Here is a 22,991-nt window from a genome sequence, read left to right as displayed (position 1 = left end):
TATACATTTACATCCCTGCAATCATAGACATTTTGATAGGGATTTATTCTATGAATGTGCTCCGCACTTTGGCTGATACGTTTCTCTTTCAGAGCTGCAATTTTAGAGTTGTGCAAAAGCTACAGAGTAAAGTATGGCCATTGACCACGCTGTGGTTTAAAAACACAGAGCAGTAGCTCAATGTCACCTTGAAATAACACAGGGCTATGTGGGATAATGGATCTGCATATTTGCAGTTTAGAGTTCATGTGGATGTGAAGCTAATGGCATTAGCACCACTGGGCCAGGCATCAGCAAGGGAGCTGTAAGCTTTCCTTGCCTCAGTCTGTTCCACCCCCATTACTGCTGGCCAGGGCAGAGACTTCCAGATGAGTCACGGCAGTGACAAGAGTTTCTAATGATCAACAAAGAGAAAAAGATGAAGCCAAACTCATTCTCTCATGTCTTCTCAACTAGAATTTGTTTGCAGGTGTCTAGAGAGGAATCTAAATTAGTAATAGCAAAGCCTTTCTTGGCTATAGGATATAAAAGCTCAAAAATACAAACTACTGCAACTCTGTATCAGCAGTATGACATGATTAAACAGATTAACTTTTTTTTTAAATTAGTGTCTGAACTGTAGGAAAGAACATTACAAATCAGTGAAAGTCACAAATATCAGCTCAAAGATGCACAGATGGGTCCAAATGACACACTGGCACACAGCTGTCAGCAGAGGTGAACACGTTTACCCCAGCAGAAGAGTTAATGTATGAGTAGCAGAGCTGGCACAGCTCACAAATGATGACCATTAAAGCCAAGGAGCTGCTCTGCCAGCCCAGCCTGTGAAAGCCAGAGTGACAGCTGAGGAAGAACTGATGGGGCATTATGGAGGAGGTGCACACCAGCTCACAGCAGTTCCCTGGGCCAGAGTGTGCTCCTGGCAGCAGCTAGCTCTGAGCACAGAGGAGCAGGGGTGTTGGTATTCTGTACAGACACCCACCCTACTGACTAATCAATAATGCCCTAAGGATCTGTAAAGATGCATCTTCAAAGACACCCTTGTGACTTTTCCACCTGTTTCTGAATTTAAGATCTTGTAGGGCACGTGCTGACTCTCCTGTGCTGGCACTCCAGCCTACAAATAAGAAGAAAATCCCAATTGCAATGTTTCATGATGACTTCAATGTTCTATTATTAGGAAGAGATAACTTTCCAAGGCTGAACTTGAAACCTTTTACAAAAAAGGCAGTTCTTTAATTTCCCATCCAAACCCCACCTAGAGCTAGGAAAAAATTCTGGCTATTGAGTGATTAGTGTTTTGAATAAGCAAAATTATAAAATTCTTCCACATCTGCCAAGGGAGACAATTAAAGGAAGGCTAATTTGATTTTGTTTTGTTTTCTTTTCTTTTGTCATCTGCTAATGAGCCTTGAACAGATTAACACAGAATCATACAGAATAGTCCTGGGGTTGCGTTTATATTACCTTGAAGCTGAATGCAGTCTTAGTCACATTTACCTTATACTTGTTTGCATTGCAATATTTACCACAGAAATAGGATTTTAATTCAACTCAGACCTGCTTAATCTGTGTTGCTTATCCATATGTCTGGCAAGTTGAGAGTCTTAAGTGGTAACTAATCTAAACAACATATGTACCACTGATTTACTCATCTAATTTTATATTAATGCAAGTGAAAAATGACCTTAGCACGTGTGTCCGATGAAGCAGGATTGACAAGTACTGTGTAAAAATCTAGAACTAAGTTGTCTTAATTGATCTAATTTGTTGGGTCTTCTCATTGTTTAATACTTAGACTTCATCCATGAAAAAGCCTGGGTTTGCAGGTACATATTTATATGTAGAGAGAAAGAGTATGATAGGGAGATGCAAAAAGCTCTAATTAAATTATGTTAGGGATACAATACAGACCTAGAACTTCATAATTTGGTTATAACATTGAAGAAGGCTTTGCTAACATGAAAAAAGAAACCCTTAGTCAATCATAGATGTGTACTGAGCAAGAAAATGCTCTTGATCAGAGGAATGGCACCCACTGAGACTTTCCTCCTGTAGCATGGGCTGCTAAATACTAATCTTGTCCCATAGAGATGAAAACTGAGGATGAGGGGCAAAGCTAATCCTGCCTAGATCCTGCCTAGATTTTGACCTGTGGCTTAAGGAAGAATAGTCACTTTAGACGGGAAAAGCAAATACTACTATTCAGCATAGGTTTTTTTCTCTGTTTATGTGCAAAATCTTTTTTCATCCTGAATAAAATGCTTATTCAGCTCTTTGCCCCTGAAATTTTCCCCCTTTCCCCACACCTATTCTTTGTACATCCTTCAGATTAGTGGTTCTCAGTTTTATTTAGCCTAGGTATAAATCTGTTTTCAAAGGGTGGCATGTCTGGTATTCACAGGGAGACATTCTGGTCCTCCACTCAAAATTCAAAAGTGTCTTTCTCTGTAAGTGCAGTATATGGACTTAATTGTTTCTTAATTTCTTTACACCCATAGCATGAAACAGTTAAATCCTATTCCTATTACTCAGTTTTCTTATACCTACTCTATGCTACATCAATCCTATTGTTTTAAGATCAAGATGTGAACAGAGTGGAGGATTCAAGCACTTGTTCCATCTGTCAGATGAGACATAGAATCATTGAATCATTTAGGCTGGGAAAGAACTCTGAGATCATTGAGTCCAACTCCAACCCTAGCAGCACCATGTTCACCACTAGGCCATGTCCCTAAGTGTCACATCAACACTTTCTTTGAAGACTTCCAGAGGTGATGACCATTTCCCTGGGCAGCCTGCTCTAGGGCTTGAGAACTCTTTTGGTGAAGAATATCTCAATATCCAACCTAAAATCTTCCAAGGCCATTGGAGGCCACTTCCTCTTGTCCTTTCACTTGCTGCCTGGGAGAAGAGGTGGACCTCCACCTGTCTTCAATCTCTTTTCAGGTAGTTGTAGAGGTCCCCCCTCCAGGCTGAATAACCCCAGCTCCCTCAGCTGATACAGATCTACACTGATTTTTGTGATGCACAGACAGGCACTTTGCCACTTTCCATACAGTCTTTCTTGATAAAAAACTGACTCCAGACCTAATATAGAGATGAATATGGACCTGCTGCTTTTGTAAGGCCATGGACCTACTTACATTTAATGTGGTGAACCTCAGTTTACCTGGATGCAGAAACATACACTGCAGTGCTAACCTTCACTGCCCAAAGTCCATCACTTCCAAGGTCATTTATCAGTAGAGGCAGAAACAATCCAATCCAGCACTTTCAATCACTGCTTCTTCTGCCTTGGTACAAGCACCTGGAAGCGTGGGTCAGATGGATGTACCCCTGTCCTGCAAAATGCCCCCCAGGGCAGCTGCTGCAGTTCAGCCTTGCTGAAGCCTGTGCCCAAACCTTAATGATGTTATTTGTTTTTCTGAAGGCTCAGAGGGATGTTTTTGGGAGCTGGTAGCTACCTGCTGGAAAGTGCCCAAGTCATAACACAGTACAACCTCATTTCAGTGAGAGCCTCAGCTGTCCACAGCACCACCTCCCAAATCCTTGTAGTCTGCCAAAGATGCGAGATGCTGTTAAGGCAGAGAATAAATGCAAAGCTGTTCCAGGCAAAGCCACAACTGATTAGAGTGAGTTATGGAAGTGTTTTCTAATATAAATCCTACATTATTGCAAATACCTTCTTTATTTTGTCTCATGCTTTATGGACAAAATAGGATCAGATCTGTGAAATTCAGACAATTTTTGTTGGTTAGCTAGAAATGAAGGATGAGCCAAAATCAGGCATGAAATTAAAAACTGTTCTCTTAGTGATAAGGAACACTGTCAGAGGCCTTGGATGAAATACTTGACCTAACAGCCTTTCCATCTCTAATGGCATTAAAGTGATCATTAGCAATTTTCTTAATTATGCATAATATTTCTGGTTATCTGTATTTTTTGCTTTGTCCCCATCAAGTTCTTGCATATCAATTTAATCTTTTCTTAATTTGTTGCTAGGTTTTAATATAAAAGATTAAAGATATAATTACCTTCATTGCATGTCTGTAGAGCACCAGGCTCCAAATTTGCCTTCAATCCACATAAAAATAACTTTAATATTTTACAGTGTCCCCAGCTTCACCTCCCCCAATTATTTAATTCAAAAACAGCAACATATCATTTGAAAAGAAACATTAATATAAGTAATAAATTATTGGCAAATGCAGAGGATGAGAGAAATGATCATGCTAGGTTTTTCTAACCACAATAATCTGAAAGGATTTGACACGTACAGCCCATAAATGTCCCTTATACACTTATTGGTCAGGGAAGACAAGGGCTGAACCAGTGTGGCCTCCAAGATAAGGGAAAGAGTGTGGTGCAGAGCCAGCAGCAATCTGAGCCCCTTGGCTCACACACAGTGGCCACTGATATTCCAGGTTGTTACTCTTCCTGCAGACTGCAAGCCTCAAGCCAAAGCTGGACTGCCTCAGTGGCAAGAGTTTCTCCAGCCCTTTGTTTCTTCCTGCAGTGTGCTGTCTTCCAAATTTGCTAGGACAGGTTGGACAGAGAATGGGAAGGAAGGACAACTAACTGGGGCAAAGCATTAAGGAGCAGTCTTTCCTAAAGAACAGATAAAACTAACATCACTCTTTGTAATAAACTAATAAATGAATAAAAATCATCAATTAACATGTAGTGTGGGAAAGTTTGCTGTGCCAAATTGATAAATATCTGTGGGCTTAACAAAGTTTTGCAGTCTTTGGTATTTGCCTAGAAAAAGGTAATGGGATTTTGTCTGACCTATTTATTCAGGTAAACTCAATTTTAGATATGTTTCAGTATTCAATTCTCCATAGTCCTCAAAATCCCCACATGGCATGGATGCCATGTGCTGTGCTTGTTTTACCTAGAACAGCTGGTCCCTGCTGGGTGGGGACATTCTCTCTAAGCTGGATGCTGACACTGAGCCACATTGCTTTTACAATTAAGGAGCAGACACGTCATCAGCCTGCTGCCCAACATTCTTTGCTGAACTTTGGAAACAGTGATGCCTTAAATGCAGATAAACAAGTCATCTTCCCAAGATTTTGTCACCTGTTGACAAATAGGTGTATATAGGTGTTTGCCTTCAGTGGGGAGGCTGAGATGATGTACAACCAACTTTTTACTTCACTTCACTGGCCAGAACCACTTCAGTTTTGACCAGCTATTTTTCATCAAAATCTTGCATAACCATTTTCACCCTGTCATTTTACAGATGTGAGGATATTGGTTTTAGCAAAATGCCTTCTCCATTCTCCTGGCAGCTACAATATGACATTGTTTTGTCCTGGATCATAAACAATGACCATATTTTATCCTATGATCTTTTCATTTTGATCTGAAATTTAGTTGATGCTTTGAGCAACATTATGAAAGCATTAAGCACAACAATGAAGGGTGTGGTTTCCCCCCTCTGAATATACTGCTACTGTACCTGCAGTGGAAAAGGACTTGTCACATTGTTAGTAAGGAAATAAGTGACAAGAAATTTAAGAAAAAGATTTAAAAGTGTTTCTGGGTAAATATTTTGGGTTTTTTTCTGATTTCACCACATGTCAGGAATTTCAAAATAATTTTCTGAGGAAGGATATCCTGGCCCCTCTCTTCACACAGTACTGTTCCACCAATACATTACATTTGCAGAAGAAAAGGATAAATCTTCCCAGAAAAATCTGCATTTCTAAAGTCTATTTGCAGAGTGGTATTACCTTATACAGCAGATGTGAAAGTGAGAAAGATTTTGTCTGAGGATTCCTCTCCCTCCTCTTTTTGTCAGTGTAAATAAGGCCTGTGCTAAACAAAACACACTAAGAACCTGGAGTTAAAGAAATGTCTGACACTTCTTATGATTGAAGGTCTTAAGTGCTTCAAGACTGGGATCTTGGAAGAACTTCGGGGAATACCTTATTAACTTAATATATCAGTATTTTCTGCTTGATCTGCAGGTTTTTATAATTTCTTGGGTTGGGTTGGGTATTTTTATTTTGTTTTCCCATTTTCTGATGACAAATGTAGTTGATAAAAGGAGAATGGATGATAATATAATTAAAACTAGGAATGCTGCAAGAGTGACAGCTATAGCAAGCACTGCTTAAATGTACTTGTCATGCTGAAATTGTCTATATGCCTTTCTTTTAAACTGGTATTAAAAAGTGCTAAATAATTCCATTCACTCCATCATGAAGCAGGAATTGGATGTGACAAAGCAGATGAAAGTGAAAAACTATCTTGCCACTCCTGAATTAACCTCTCGTAGAAATAAATGGGTACATTCTCATGTTCAACAAAAAGGAGGGTGATGGAAAAGCGAAAAACATTTCTTTTTCTTTGTGCTTCTTGCCATCAAAGCCTAAGTTTCTTGTAAAAGAATAATAAAAGTAAAGATACCTAAGGGAGAAATTGGTAATCTCCCAGCATACTCAACATGTTTCTACAATAACAGCCTCCCTACAAGCTGCTCTGCACTGGCACCACTCTGCTCACACACAGCCTGGAAGGTGCTGTTCATGCAAAGTCTAACCTGGTGGAGACAAAGTTTATGGTTTCCCTTATCTTGGCTCACACAATCCTTGATGAGGTAAATCAATGGACAAGGATATTTTTTTCATCCCTTCAGAGAAAAAAAAACAGAACAACATTCTTATCACTAGCCTACCTTATAAGACATCCCTGAAACCCATGATCTGTTTTTTTCAATAGTTTATTTGGACCTGAGCCACATGAGTTTTCTGTATTTAAACCTTTTTTGGGTTATTTGCCACTGAATCAAACACATTAGTGAACACAGCTGATCAACTGTGATTTCACAAGGTAATGTCTCTCAGAAAGTGTCAGCTATAGAGTCACAGCTATGGTGCAAGAGGCCAGATTAGCATTGCTCACCTCAACAAATGGGCCAGTCAAAATCTGTGTGTTGTACTCTCATCACAATCATTTAGCCACTGAGTGGCTTTGACAACCAATTATCTGCTTTTTTTATGGTGTCTGTCCTTGAAGGAAATAGCAAACAACCAAACTTCAAAGTAGAAAGCTCAGCTCTATAAAATAAGAAAAAAAATTAACCAACTATTAAGTGCTACTGCGTTCTACTGAGGTGTTGCTATGACTCCTTCTCAATCTGTTCTGAAACACACTAATCACATTTATCTCCACAATCTACCAGGTATTTGCTTAGTGGTATTGCATTTTCATTACCATTTATAACTCTAACCTCTGGAAATGTTGCTAAGAACAAACCTAATTCCTCATTAATAGCAGCAAAAAAGGCAGATTACTTTTCAAGGCTTTATTTATGCTATTTTGGGATTTACTGGTACTTTAAATGCATATCTGCATTTAACAATCCAGTTTCTACACACATACAGTTGTGCAGTAGAAGAGGGAAGCTATGACATTGCATCAGCAGGCTTGACAAGAATCAAAAAAATCCAGGGACTTCAAATGGGAAAGAAACTTGTGACAGCCATGAGAGACAGCTAGAGCAACAGCTCCCTGCCTCCCTCACTTCAGCAGCACTGCAACAGCTGAGACTGAACTGCCTTTGGGTGAGCCTGTGCTTTAAGACTATCAGGAAAAAAACCCCTCAGAAACTAAGTGCACTCAGCACTAAAAGAAATGTAGAGACTACTTGGCTATTTCAGAGTGGCACACGCCGCTCTCTGCTCAATTTAATGGAGCCCCCCTACAAAAAGACAGGCTGGGAGATCTGCCAAGTGAGGCTTGAAGAAGACAGAACTATTATTATGAAAGAAGCCAAGAAAAGCACTATCATAAAAGGGATTCCATTTTTTCTTATACATAGTTTACTACTCACATATCACAAGTAGATTCCACAAATTATCTTATATAGAAAACAATCAAAGTCAGTAGGATATTTTCTCAGCTTTTCAGACTAAAGGTTTTATACATTAAAAATGCATACTTTCAGAAAACTGGGCACTTCTTTTAGCTTCCTCAGCTGTTTTTCCTCTTGATGCTGTGTTCTTCAGGCACATGTAGCCTAATGTGGGCTTTGTCTGCAAGGATACATCACGTTGGAACTGGTCAAATCTGTTATGGAAGAGACCATTCTCCACAAAAGAGCAGGAGCACCAAGACATGGAAACCTCTCAAAATTTTACAGTTTCTTTCCATTAACCCCATGAAATCATAATTTAAACAGATGATGGATCAAAATGTAAATTAGTAAAAACACCATATATGGAGTTTCATTGGTAGTGGGTATTGGAGAAATGTAGATGTTTACAATAAGATAAATGTTTAAAAGTGTTTCTGAATCAAGGGAAGGCCTGGGAGTGGGTTTAAAAATAAGTGAAATTGCTGTCTTTTCAAAAACAGGGAAAAAAAAACAAGATTAGGCAGCTAACAAACATAAACTGTATTAGAAGAAATGCTGTTTATATCTGGCTAATAAACACTTCAGAGTTCACTGAAGGAACTGGTTACAGCCTATTGCTCTTCATCAATTGTTTTCCATTTACGTATGGATTTGATTGAAGAAATTCCTAATTTCCTGTAATTTTGGAAAAACCTTGTTTTCCAAAGGGTTGTAATCTTGATGGGAGGATATGATGCATTATATATTTTCCTTCTTACCCCATCACTATGATCTCAGGTCATCTGAGAAGATAATCTCTAGGCTTCCCTGTATCCAAGTCTTCCAACCATTGGGCTGTCAGCTGTACTATTTCCCAAAAAAACAGGATAATTGCTATCCCTTTTACATTCATGTCATCACAAAAATGCTTCATTTCTTTGCCACTCTATTCTCCATGTTTTCATAACCCTTCTCCTATTTCAGTAGCAATTTCATACTTCCTGACCTGCCTTCCTTGTTAGTGCAGCCAAGATGCTGCCTTGACCCTGCCTGGCTTCTTTTTCCAGTCTGCCCAAGTGACTCACGTAATCCACGATCTTTTCCTTGGAAATCAACACAATGGCTTAATGCCTGTGGCATCACATACAAAATCATTGCTTTCAAGCCACCACAGAATTTATGTTACCCACTGACATTCCAGTGCTGAGACCCCTAAATTGCTCATTCCTTTCATACGCACTTCAGACCATTCTTCCACAAACCCTGTGCTGACAAAGGTGTGCTTGAAATGAGACCCAGTTCTGGGGCAAACTCTGCTCCTTCTGTCCAGGTCTCATCATAGAACCCATTCCTTTCCACTGTGTCACTATTTCTTCACCTCCATTTCTGCACTGCTTCGTATTAGATATTCAGGAGGTTTCTTTTTAAAAAGAAAGAATGCAAAATAAAAAGTTGATTACTTTGTAGAAGAATCAGACTAATACGTCAGTAAAATTTCTCAAAAAGTCCTGTAGAAGTTCTACCAGAGATAGAGGTCCATAGAGATGATAATCTCTGCAGCACAAGGGTTTGTTCTTTAATTTTATTACACTGTACTAGTAGAATATATAGAATATGTAGAATATTCTATAGTGTATATATATTTATCTATTTATGTATTATATGTATTATATATTATTTCTATATTATTATATATATTTATTATTCTATACCAAAAGAGCCTTAGTGTCACTATAAATGTAAATTAACAGCATTATAATACAGATATTACAGATATCAGAGGAAGCAAAAGATGAAGCCCAAGTAGTGGACTGAGATTCAGGGGCTTTCAAGTTAATTCAGGTTCTGCCTGTGTGTAAAACCATGGATGTGCCCAGATAAGTGATTTATGTTTCTGTGTCTCTCTGTGGTAGAACAATACTGTTTCCCTAGCACCCCTGTTGTGACATCTCTGCCATTAGCACTGTAAACTACTCAGAGCAGAGTGCCCCTCACTACACATATGTTGCCTGCAGCAAAGAAACTCCAAATTCTTGCTGGGCTCCTGGGCTTTAACATATTATAAATGTTTCATTAAGAATTTACTAGTAATACAGCAGTTACTGGTAATGCTGAAAAATGCTTTTCTTTCTTTTTTTTTCCTTTCTCACAGACATGGGCACACACACCCCATTCACACAGGCTTTCTTTGGCTGCTATCACCACCACACACTGACCTTTGAAATATGGAAATAAAAGTGCTCAGAAATAAAGCTGGCAGCAGCAGCAGCCCAACTGTCGTCATTTAAAATCTGAAACAAGTGGGGCCATAGTTTGCAAGCTGTCTTCATAATTACTTGAAGCAGTTGTCACTCTGGCTCTAGTTTGTTCATTACACCCCAAACAAACAGCTGATATTTGTTAAAGCACATAAGCCACTCTGTTGAGGCAGGGTTCTTCATTGTGAGGAGCCCTGCAGCTGCAAGTCACATGCAGTTCATAGTATTTCCTGATTTCCTTTGCTTTATTTGCTTCCCTGCCTTCCCTTTACAGCAATGTCTTTTTTACCAGAGAGAGAGTTAAAAACAAAACACAATAAGGCAAACATTAACTGACATAAAGCTTGATAGGCTGAAGGTTTATGACCCAAATCTGGTTCCCATTAAACAAATACTTTTGCTGTCGTAAAGAACGCTTAGCAATAAGAAAGTCATGGGTGGAATTTGAGACTTCTGCACTCCAGTGAAACAACTGCCACTTGGAGCTCAGCACCCTCCCTCTGCACTTGCCTGAAAGGGAAGCAAATGGATGGCATCAATCTGAGCAGAATTGGGTGATTTTGGTGAACTTCCTTTCATTGCTGCTTTGCATGCTGAAAATGGAGGCTGTGGCTATTGTTCTGCGATAGTTTACACTCAACTGGCTGATGGTTGTGATCTTCTCTGATGAGCTACTGGGTGAGAGATTCCCTTTCAGTCTGCACTTGGCAGATCTCCGTGGCTGCTGGTGGAGAAGGTGTGCAGAAAGCAGAATTGGTTTCCTCTGTGCTGTAGGAGGGAAAAAATCCTGTCTGATAAGACTGGTTTTGAGCTTACTCTGGCAACATGAGCTTGAAAGAATGAAAACAATAAATGTGCTCCAGTAGGACAAAGAAGCTGACAGTGTTGTACAAGACTAAAGTTAAAACAAGCTCTAGATGTGGGAACAGGCATCTCAGCTAGGTCATCTTCACAGCAGCAGTCACTGAAAGAAATAATAAAATTTCTTTTAAAGTAGAGAAGAAAAAAAACAAACAAAAAAAAGAAATATTTTAAATGTCACATATTTCATTTTGATAGCATCACTTAATCACTTCCTCATTACTTTCAGAGAATTTTTACATGCAAAAGTCCTGTTTGGCAGTCTTTCAGATTATATGAAAGAGGTTATTGGTTGTTCTTGTTGGAGGGGCAGAATCACTGAGATGTTACTACAACACTTGAAAATTTGCATAAGACATCAAGGTAAGAAAATACCTGTAAAGGGAGAAAATGTGAGTTATTTCTTTCCTGTTGAGTTGTAGGTCCAAGCTCATTGGTGTGGAAGCACAAGTCCAGCACATTGTCCAGTCTGACATCTGTGCATCCAGCAAATAAGTAGCAATGCTGAGCTATTTGAGATAATGCTTTCTCTAGACAGACAAAAGATGCATTCCTAGACTACTAATCAATCTTTCCACTAAACATGAGACAAGGAGAAAGAAAGAAAGAAGGAAAGTGAGAGACAGTGCAGGTGGTCTGGTAGGTAGGGATTGTAAACTCATGTGTTATCTAAGAACTTTGAGAAGGCCAGGGAAGGAGGTAAAGATTCATGTGTTCTTCTCACAGGAAAGGGGTGAAAAAAAGTAAAGCTCAATGGAGTGAAACCAGGTAGGAGGTGGAGCACATTACATGAAGTTTTCCATTCAGTCACTTCCAGTCTTCTACTAAAAAAATCTATAAATATGCAGTATGTGGAACAAGTTAGCTTTTCATTATTCACAATTTAGGCCTTTAATTTCTCATTATCTTTCCTACATAGTGGCATATATAGTTTGCTCTCCACAGACCTTACTTTGTCTTTCTGCTCTTGTTTGAGTCTGACTTTTATACTTTGCATATAAGGAGCCAAGTTAGACCTCTGTTTTTTTGACAAGCACTGGAAAAACGAAGAGTCTGGGAAAAAAAAGGGAATGAACAATCCATAACGCCAGCCTAGAGTATTTGCCACAAATACAATAAAGAATTTGGTAAGTGGGGATATGTCTGCAATACATCCTTAAGAAGGGGCTAGCAGAGCTTCCCAGGTTCCAGCTCTCAGCTCTGGTATGCATTCTGGCCACTCCCTTACTCCACACTGAGATAAATGCCAAGGTGTGAAATCCCATCCTTCCCTGCCTGCACTTTCGGGCAAAATAAATAAAAGGGAATCATGAGGCAAGAAAGGAAATTTCAAAGTGTACAACCAAGTCCCAGTCTGCAGTGTTAGGGATAGGACTGCAGGGAGTATCTGTGCCTTCCTGCTCTGCAGGCTGGGCATGATCACTGTGACCTTGTCTCTGATGGCACTGAGCCACTGCTGCAGTGGGTTATCTGCCAGTACAGTCAGAGACAAATTCCTTTTCTGTAATTCTGCTCAACCAAAAGAGATTTTTCCCATTTCCACATAAGTTAAGCCATTCCCAACACTCACCACACTGCAAGGATGCAGAAATAGCAAGACCATCATGGGTTAAACTTGCAAAGCTATTTTATTTGTTTAACAATTCCATCCCAAGTATCAGTGAATTGTTTGTGGGAAGGGTGAGGTAGAAACATGATGCTCCAGTAGATAACCCAAGATGAGTAATTTATTACAAGTCATGAGCTTCCACTTGCATCCATCCTGTGCTTCCTGGTTTCCTTATGTGCATAAATAAAGCAAGTTTCACTGGAGCTTTGGCAAGTCTGCCAAAGCTTTCCAGAAGAAGATTTTCAAATTATTTTCCTTAGCAGCTCTGCCGGTAAGTGCAGCCATGGAAAAGATAGCAGAATGTTTGTAAAGAAAGGGTGACAGCAGAGTAGCAGTCTCCTAATATCCTTCTCCAGACATGTCCTTCAATGACCAGAAAACTTTTTATGCAGGGAAATTTTAAAAGCAGGGGATACAGCTGATGAAGATCAAGGGGGACACAGCAGTGTAAAAGGGCTGCCAGAAGAGAGAGGCACTGGGCATAGAACTGATGACCAAGCTGAATCTTCTATAGAAAGTTGAAGATTTATCGATTGAAAGACTGAGGCAGAACTATAATGATATAGAAATCCATGTTAAAAGATAGTGTTAAAGATTATAAAAGGCTCTATATCTCAGCTGGGAAGCAATGTTTCTAGAAAAAAGCGTCAAATTTATTTCCTTTCAGTAGGTGTTTCTTTTGTCTCACTAATTAAACTGTCTGCTCATACTGAGACAAACACCATAAAGCTGTTGCTACCTCTAGGTGGACTGAGGGCAGTCAAAAGCCAAAGTAAAAAGCATCTTAATAAAAAAATACTGCAACCAGTGTGTATTGAACTCTTAGTATCCATTTTATATTTTTATGAAATGTGTTCTAAGAGGAGAAGTTTGAAAAGCAAGTATCTAACAGGGGATTATTTTTGCTTCCCCCCTTTTCTCATTTCCCTCTGTTTCCTGAATATATAGTATTATTTAAACACCTTACAAGACAGAGAGTGTTGTCCCTCAATTTAAATTCTGACCAAAGAGCATTAGAAAAAGTGACTATCATTCAAACAAAAGGGTCACACTAGTGACTTGTTACTTCATTTTCATGACAAAGATTGCATATGACATTTAATACCCAACATCTTTCAAGAAATATAGTGAAGTGCTCCACCATTTTGACCTTTTCTTGGGTCTTTATTTCTGATTGGCTCATCCATTCCCCTCTTTCCCAGGCATTATGGCCCTATCAATCAAGGAAATAGAGATTACAGTCCACTCTGAAACAATGCATATTTAAAGGAGGAACCATTAGGCCCCACATCTTCTGCAGCTTAAAGTTGTTATAAATAGGTCACTGGAAATTGTTTCCTTTTAATTATTCTTCTCCAGCCAATTGCAACAAATGGTACAATTATATAAATGATAAAGTCTTCAGGATTGGCAGAGATACTGTGTCCACAGCACCTAACAACATCCCTAGGCAACGGGTCTGCATGAGGAATGGATTTGGCAGGACTGAACCAAGAGTGCTCACTGAGGGGCAGCAGCTTTTGTTCACTTCCAGATCAACCTTTGTGCTACAGCAGATTGCTTTCTCTTTTGTTCTCCCTCCATTTTCTGCCCCCTCTGTGTGTATTTTTGGGGGCAGGGCAGGCAAAATGGAAATAACACTTTGAAAATACCCACCTGTAAAAAGTATTAATTAGTAACACCTAGTTCTTTGGTGGCAGTTTTCAACTGGAGATCTCAAAGCACTTCCCAAAAGTGGGAAGGAGTGTTTTTAGGAATCCCTTGTGTTTGTTCCAGAGTCCACTGTGGAGCCAGGAGGGGAATACAACCTTCCCCATTTCCCATGCTGAGAGCTGCTCCCTAGGAACCAAACTCATGACTGAAACTGCACTGATAAAAACATGCATTTGTGTTTCTAGGAAGGTAACAGGAAACAATGAGGAACACCAGAGAGGACCACCTGCTTCTCCTTTATTCACTGTCTCTGTATTTCCTCACAAAAGAAACAGTGGGTTGTAAACTGCAATTCACAGCAATGACAAATGGATCAAGGGGTTTATGGTCACTAGTGACTGGCATCAGCTCTGAATTGTGCTCTGTGGTGACCAAATTCTCAGCCACGACACTGAAGATATAGTGAAGTACCACTGAGGTTATCAGCAGACAGTGCTCTGTTCAAGCAGCTCAGCAAACAAATTGGATTATATTCATACAGAGGAGGAAAGGAGTGTAAAGATAGGAAATGGACAAATAAGAATTTCAGGGAAAGGATTTTCAGAAATTCACAGACAGCTATAAAGAGAGCCTGACTGAAAAACGTTAATCTGAACTAGGGGGGGAAAAAGAAACCCCAGGTTTTCATCATTGCCTATGCAGAGTCAGCAGCACGTACTCTCCATGGATATAACCCTGCAGGGAGGGCTGCATTTGGTCTTAAGTGTTGTCATGCAGTACCTGTTGGACTCAGCACCCAGTGAGGTTTGAGGAAGCACAGTAAGCTGTGTGAGCAGGCTGTGATGCTGCAGGAGAACCAGCCACAGCTACAACGAGGGCAGGACCAAGTGAGGGAAGGGAGAGCTCTCTTCTTCACCCCCTGAGTTGCTCAGACTTTGCTATCACGAGAGTCACTGGCTCTTCCAGAAAATGCCAACACTGTTTATTGTGTCTGCTTGGCAGTTGAGCTAGGGTGAAGGTTCTCTAAAAACTACTCTTAAAACTTGAACTTTACTAGAAATCTTGTTCTCCAAAACCAGTCTCTTTATGGGAACTTGTCAGCTTGGACTTAATTTTCAGCAGGAAAAATGTTTGGAGTTAAAATTGTTGAGGGTTCAAGAGTTTCAAGAGTTCAACAGTCGAAATGCTCTGCGTAGGGCACCCAGCTGAGATTTTGGAGGTTTTAGCTCAAGCTTGTTAGCCCTGCTCCAAAAATAGAGTCTTTACCTTAAATTATGGGGTACAGGCTAATTCTTGCTGATGTGTTGTCCTCCCCTTATCCTTCTCCACCAAAAAAAAAAAAAAAAATAAACAATCAAAGCCCAAGAAGTCCAACCCAAAAATATTTATTCAAGATAGTTATATGCCTTATTCTCCATTCGTTTCACTGCTACCATGTTGCTGGTTTTGCTGCTGGATTTCCATGGCCATTAAGGGGACCTTTTTGGGCACATTTTATGCACAGAAAAAATGTTCTGGTTCCTTGCTCACTTCTCAAGTTGTTGGCAAATATCATCTGAAGTTCCAAAAAATATCAGAGCCTTCCACACTCAATATTTTCTCTGTCTTCTCTCTTTCTGCTTTACATCCAAGAGCTATCTTTTTATTAATATATTACTCACTGCTCTCCAGGTAATAATGTCTTAGTCCCTTCAAAAATAAAAAATTATTCAGAAGAGATGTTAAAACTTTTCTTAACCTTAGAAACAGCCTGTCCTTTTCTTTTTCCATTAAAATGCTGTTCAAGAAATGATTTAACTTTGTTTCCTGAGGAGTATTTATTTTTTTCATTGTTGCTTTTATATTTTCTGTGTTTCTGTTTGGTTGAGTTGTTTGCTGTAGGTGGCTTTCCGACCATTTTTTTCAGAGTGGGTAAACAAAGTAATCAATGTTGTGAGTGACAATCTTGTCATGAGGTTTTTCTCTGAAGAAGGTTTATGTGTCCTTCATTAGATAAGGGACTTAGTCTAACAGTGAGATGCAAGCTTAACCAAACTTTAGTTAAAAATTCAGGTAACAATTGTGGGAGATTATTCAGTAACTGGACCCCCTCAGCCAAGTGTGCTGGCTACCAGCTCTCCTGTTTTTCACTAAGTGCTTTTTGAACACTGGCTCTAGTAATCTCAGGCATCCCAGCATTCCCCCAGCAGCAAAGTTCAAGTTCATGGTTTTTTGAGGCCTCATTCTCCCTGCATCTTGAGTGCCAGAGATCCTGGAGAAGTGTCCTGGGCGGGGCAAAGGCTTGGCAGAGCAGCAGCATACCTCCCCACCCCTGGAGCAGGGGCAGGGGCAGCCTTCCCCATGCAGAAAACACCATGCAGGAATAGATGCTGAACCTCTTCCCTACAGCTCCAGAAGCCAAGGATAGAGGCTGTCTGGGCTCTGGGGTGATGGCTGTGTAAAGCACAGACCCTTGCAGTGTATTTTCTTTCTCTGAGTTTGGGGTTTGCTTTGTTTTTTAGGGGTTCTTTTGGTTGTTTTTTTTTTTTTAACTACAACATAATTTATGTGGAATACTTTGGGACTTGATAGCACTCAGCCTGCAGGCTCATGCCTGAGAATGCACCTAAGCATAACTTATTGCACAATAATTCAAGCCCTGTCTGGTCTTATTGCTTAAAAAAAAACAACTTTGTGATATGAACCAAAATGTCTTGGAATGAAATTTTGACTTTCCAAGAGTTCAACTAAAAGAAAAATAACCCCAACCTCTCAACAAAACAAACAAAAAAAAAGGTTTTATGACTGAGGTAAATATAACTCTCTTTCATCTCAAGACTTTCTTTTTCCTTTATTTAGAAGAAAGCAACTTAGTTGCTTTTGTTCTGCAACGAATGTGAGAAGCCTTTTAATACAAACTCTGGTTTCAACATTCAGAAGCAAAGCAAAACCAGAAAGTTGCATGTGTTCCTGGATTTTACCTTTAATGAAAAATACCTTTTCTACAGTATTTTGTAACACCAGCAACAAAAGGAATAGTACAGTGTTCTGAAGAAAATACCTAGGAGACACCAACTTCTCTGCCATCCTTTTTTTTAAAAGTTCACAAAGTTAAAGTGGTGCAGGAGTTCTTTAGTGCTGTCTTGGTGACAAACCAGGGGGTCTCTGCTCCTCTTAAATTAAAATGTGTACAAATACACACCAGCACATAAGGAAACTCTGAGATTGTACTGACAATGTGTGAGTACAACAGTGAGAAGCAGAGCCATGCAATATCAGTTAGACTGACAGGAAGGCTTGAGCATTAAAGGTAGCAAAGCACTTGTGACAGGCAGCTTATTTGCTCTTTTATGTCTGCAGGAATGTGGAAAATCTGGCCTTCAACTGGAGAAGTCAGCCTCTCACAGGACCCTTCTTCAGCTCAAGAAACTGTATTGGCGGCATGAAGACATAGATCAAGAAAAGAGTTTCTCATCTGTATAACTTGCAACTAAATTTACAGAAATTCATTTCTATATCACTTTGATGGAAAAAGATGCATTTAATTCCTAGGCTAAAGCTCCAAACCCATGTTCATAATTTTGGGTGTTTTTATTTCTTGACTGGAATGATCCTCTCTCTCACCAGATAAACAGTGATTACAGTGTTCATACCAATTCATGTCAAGACAGGAAGATTGTTTGAAACAATCCATGTCATGTTTAATACACTAAGCCTATGAGTGGTGCCATGGAGTTTATTTTGCAAATGCACAAAATCTGCTTACAATAAAAAGTCTGAGTCTGAAAGCAGATATTTTTTAAGGTAGCCCTAAGCAACCACAACATAGTAACTACTGAGAAACACAACACAAAAAACAAATAGATGTCTAGAAGTGCTACTGAGTGAAACAAAAAAAAGGCAAGGGTGTCCTTTTGTCAACCTCCTCTATGCGCTGGAATGAAAAAAGTACATTTGAGTCAGAATCAAAGACAGGGAAACTGCTGGGTCTGCTCTCAACATGCCTTTGAACCAGCCTAAGCATGCCTCAGTCTAGCTGGGAGACGTGCATATACTGGCTTGAGGATTTCACAACTGGGAAAATGAGGGAGCCTTTAGTTTGTGTATTTTGTTTAGCTAAATATAGCACCACACATAACTTGTGAAAAAGGGTTTTGAACCTTTGAATCTTCATGTAGCTTTCAAAAGCAAGACAGAGAAACACTGACTGGTTCATCTTTCCAGTCAAGGGGCTAGGAAAGCAAACAACTTTCTGTTAGGTGCTACTTTTTAAATGGGATCTTTTCAATGTAAACGCTACAAGATCTTCCCGTGGGGTTGCAATAATTCCCCAGTGGACTAGAACTATATCCACTAGGACGTCCTGGTCACCATTTTTGGGAGGTGCCATGATACAATTATTAGTATCTACCCTCAGGTCAGGAGACGGAGGAGCCACCGGGCAGTCAGTGCAACTATGCAATACAAAATAGAAATAATATGCTAATACAAAACAGAAATAAAGGCACAGTTTCCACAGTGGAGAAGAGTCCAATGTGAGTAGCTTGGAAAAAATCAAAAACCTTGAACAGAATGAAGAAAAGAATTAGGTCACTGAGTCTGAGCCAGGAAAAAATACACACAAGAGGAAATTAGAACAGCAGAAGTATTTCATATTAGCTCATCCAAAGATTTAACGTGCATGGGCAGCATTATGTTCTGTCTTCTGGAAAGCTATTATGGGCAGGAAAGATTGTTAGGAATTTTTATGCCATCTCCACAATGTAACCAGTCCTACCCAACAAATTACATATGTGGCAGTATACATTTGATATGAGATAGCCTTTCAGCCTGAAAGCTGAATGCTGAATTTGCCTTAATGAGAAACAGCACAAAGCCTGCTTGTTAACCCTTTTAATACTGTACATTACACACAACCATCAAGATTGAAAATAAATACTCAACATTGTTATTCTCCTCATTGCACACGTGGAAATTTAATTACATTAACCTTTTAACACAATAAAATCACTGCCTCTGATGCTGGAAACAAGTTGCTGGTTTTTCCAAGGAAGTTTGTTTGGTTTTTTTTTTGCAGAAGATGGATGCATGATAAGTAACAGCTTGTAGAAGCCTTTTCCTGGTGCATGAAGGGTAATAAATGATTGGAAACAATCTGCACAGAATTACCAAAGGAAAATTGTGTTTGTTCAACCTGATTGCCGCCTGTGATGAAAGACTTGATAAGGGGAGAACAGTAAATTTACCTTGATTTCCATAAGGCTTTGGACGTCTTCTATCACAGTGTCCTCAGAGCTGAGGAGATGTGAGGAGATGGATGGACACAGGGTTGGTGGGAAGATCTGCTGGACTGTTGTGCTTGGAGGGTTGTACTCAGTGGTGCAAAGGACAGCTGGGGGCCAATGATGAGTGTGTTCTGTGATTCAGTTCTGGGACAGTATATCTAACAGCCACCTGAGTGCTGTGAGGAAAGGCATCCTTAGCTTCCATCACACCAAACTGGAGGAAGCTGCTGACATGCTGGAAGGCAGGGTTGTCATTCAAAAGGAACCAAAGTCTGGAGAAATAAAGTGGGCAGAAGGTCATGATGCTGCGTAAAGGCAAGCACAAAGTCCACCTGAGATGGAAGAACCGTGTTTATTTCCTCTAACTTATCACTCATGAGCTCATATCTGGAATATTCTGTATGGTTTGGGACCCTTTCATGCAAGGCAAACCAGAGAGAGTTCTCTGGCGGGCCAAAGAGACAATAATGGTTCAATGGCTCCAAAGTGTAGAAGACAGAAGCTAAAGGCACCTGGAATTATTTAGCTAGGAGAAAAAAGGCATAAAGAGAACTGTCCTCCACTGCCTAAAAGGGATCATAGAGGGCAATTCTCAGAGGTGTACAATATAAGGACAAAATGCAGTGAATGATCACACACCTCAGAAAGGGACATTTCAATAGGGGTAGTGGAGCACTGGATGAGGGGTCCTGAGAAGAGCAGGTTCTCCTTTCTTTGAGATCCAAGGTACTCACCTGTACAAGGCCCTGAGCAAGCTGACCCACCTTAGGAAGCTGGCCTGCCCTGAGTGGGGGGATGAACTGGGGGATAACCTTCTGACCTAAATTTTTCTGTGGTTCCATGACACAAAATACCATGTGCCTCAAAAGCCTAAAGCCCATATCGCACACAAACTCAGCTTTGCTACCCTGGTGTATGTTTTATGGCCCAGCAGAAAAACTCTTCTCACAACCAGTGTCTGGTGATTATGGGAATGCCTGTGCTTTTGGAAAAAGCAACACCTATGAAATAGTTGTAGCACTTCAAAGGCACTTTGAATTCACAAATCTTATCTTGCAGGAAATATTCTAACCCCTGAGCAACTCACCTCAGTTCAAAAGAGAGCTGGTCTGCAATTCATTTTCTGAAGCTTCTGTTGAAATAAGCCAACATACAAGAAAAAAAATGTAAGAATTGTACAGGCAAGAAAACAAGCAAGTAGAGACTGACTCTATAGTCAATTGATTAAGGCACTGAAGTAAGTGAGAAAAGAACTGGTGACAATTAGGAAAGGGTAAGATGAGAAGGTCTCTGCTCCCCTGCACTTTCACATGTTTTATTTGTGAGAATCATCAGTTAAATTATCCATGGATAACAGAAAAACACCTACATCTTCTCTTCCAGCTGAGATAATTTTTGCATAAAAATAAGGGAAAGAAATAGAAAGAAAGTGAGAATTCATACTGAAGAGGCAGGAGAGTTGAATTCTGTCCCTTTTTCAGCCATATCGGTGTGATACAAGGTCTGTCCCTCAAATCAACATTTCACAGGCAGTGAGCCTTAACAGGAGTCCTGTGCTTGACACCCTGAGATCTAATACAGAGAGCACTGGTCCATTTCCAAGTGTAGCTGGAGCCAGTTACAGTGAGCTGTGTGTGAATACAGGCTACAGCTATTTGGTGCTCCCAGGACCACTCACTGACCAACTGCATGGAGTGCATCTGTCCATTCTCAGCTTCCAAAAGAGCATGGCCTTCTCCACAGTTTCTGCTGGGACTAGTTCCTGGCCTAGCTTGACTCCTGTGCTCAGGAATTGCCAGAGGAATTGGTATGAGCCAAAACCATGTCAGGAACTGTTTTAAGAATTCAGAGCAGGATTTGAGTGATCAGCAGAGCATAAGGCTTACGGCTACACAGGGAACAATAAGAAAAAAGCAAAATATTGAATAAAGGTTGTGACGCAAATGCTGTCCTCCTCAGTCAGTAAATATGCCTTTCCTCTGCTACCCTTCCAATTTAGGCCTTCAAATGTTCCCTCTTTCCTTTCTTTTCTGAGCTGTTTAGTAGGTGTGTGAGATAAGATCTCTGTGCGTTACTGATCAAAATCAGTAAGACACCCCATTAATCCTCCTGCCTGTCTTTATCTGGTGCAGCATTTTAAACTTCTATTCCAAAGTCTTTGTGTAAGGACTCACTTATCTCATATTTTATAGCATGAAATCCAGTCAGGACCCAACCCAGGCTAGAACTGCTTTATAATGAAGATTGTCAAAACTGATAACGTTTCTGAACAACTGTGTGTGTTTTTAAGACAGATGTCTTGCTTTAAATTATCCCATTCCTTAATTTACACTTGGCTTTGTTTCTCAGTTCATGGAGTCTGTCCTATTCATTTTAATGCTGATTTAGATCACCAAATGGGAAAAAAAATCTTGCAGTTCTCTAGTCCAGGGGATCTAGGACTAAGTAGTGATTGAAGTATCTCCGAGATGTCTCTAATTTGTACCACTTTAGTAACAATTCCTACGAAGCAAAAGGAGACCTCCAGAAACACCAGCTGCTCAGCATCAGACTAACAGACCTCAAGCCTTTGTGCTGCTTCCTGGTTTTCCCAGACTGCATTCTTCTTGGGTCTGGCACAGGCCCTGGTACAATGGACTGCTTCATGCTTGTGTCACGGCTCCTTGGTGCTAACCTGCAGTGAGAAAACTGATAGGGCACGCATATGTTGAATAAAGGGCTATCATTTATTTCTCTGTAAAAGCCATATTTGACTGTAACTGTAGACCTGTCTAAACTCAGGCACTGAGCATCCTTGCTTCAGCTCCACACTTACACATACCAGCTAGGAGGCCTGGAGACCCAGCAGACGTTCCCAGTGCCCTGTGCACCCCAATGGAAGCCCATTCTTCCCTTAGCCAAAAATGCCCCATTCTGAAAGAAGAATCTTGCATCTGGATGGTGTAATGGAAAACCCTTTCGTCATTAAAAAATGCCAAATTTTTGACAAAAGGCATTTTCAAAAAATGGTTTGGGAAAAAATCTCAACCATCCAGACTGCTAACTGCTGTGAAATCAACAGAGGTGTGAGCCAAGTAGCTGGGGAGCCATCAATTCAGAGATCAGGAATGTGTCAACCTCAGAAGCTGGGCATATCAGGGAGCTTTAAGAAGTCAAAGCCAGGCAGTTCAGGAGACCTAGCTGGCAGAAAGCATTGGCTTCTTTATTGTCAACATTTTTTTTTAGTAAAAAATACCTTACAGCATGTTTTTGACACGATCTAATCCTCATAAACCCACCAGAGACACGACTAAGTCACCCTGACTGTGCCAGATGTGAACATCAGTTGGAAGATGGTGGGAGAGAGGAAGGCTGTGTCTCAAGGAAAGCAAAATATTGCCAATAGGTCCTAAGTGCTTTTTGCTATTTACAGTATTGCAGAGAAATCACTTCTCAGTAGCAGATTTTTTTTTCCCCAGGGACTAAAAAGACCACAGTAGAACAAAGTAGGATGACCT

General features: G+C 40.1%; 2 long non-coding RNA genes across 2 annotated transcripts; one reads left to right on the top strand and one right to left on the bottom strand.

Annotated features, from left to right (window-relative positions):
- The first annotated feature begins 10,649 nt into the window (after positions 1-10,649).
- Positions 10,650-19,163, top strand: LOC132327530 (uncharacterized). The gene is made up of 2 exons (XR_009486543.1): positions 10,650-10,785; positions 17,570-19,163. It is a non-coding gene; the product is annotated as an uncharacterized LOC132327530 (long non-coding RNA).
- LOC132327531 (uncharacterized) lies at positions 10,743-21,291 on the bottom strand. The gene is made up of 4 exons (XR_009486544.1): positions 21,177-21,291; positions 20,582-20,626; positions 19,456-19,766; positions 10,743-10,875 (listed from the first exon to the last, which is right to left on the bottom strand). It is a non-coding gene; the product is annotated as an uncharacterized LOC132327531 (long non-coding RNA).
- Positions 21,292-22,991: the final 1,700 nt, after the last annotated feature.

This window comes from Haemorhous mexicanus, chromosome 5 (assembly GCF_027477595.1).
Source record: "Haemorhous mexicanus isolate bHaeMex1 chromosome 5, bHaeMex1.pri, whole genome shotgun sequence".
NCBI lineage: Eukaryota > Metazoa > Chordata > Aves > Passeriformes > Fringillidae > Haemorhous > Haemorhous mexicanus.
Note: the sequence above shows the minus strand (reverse complement) of the source record. Positions and strands in the feature narration are given on the sequence as shown.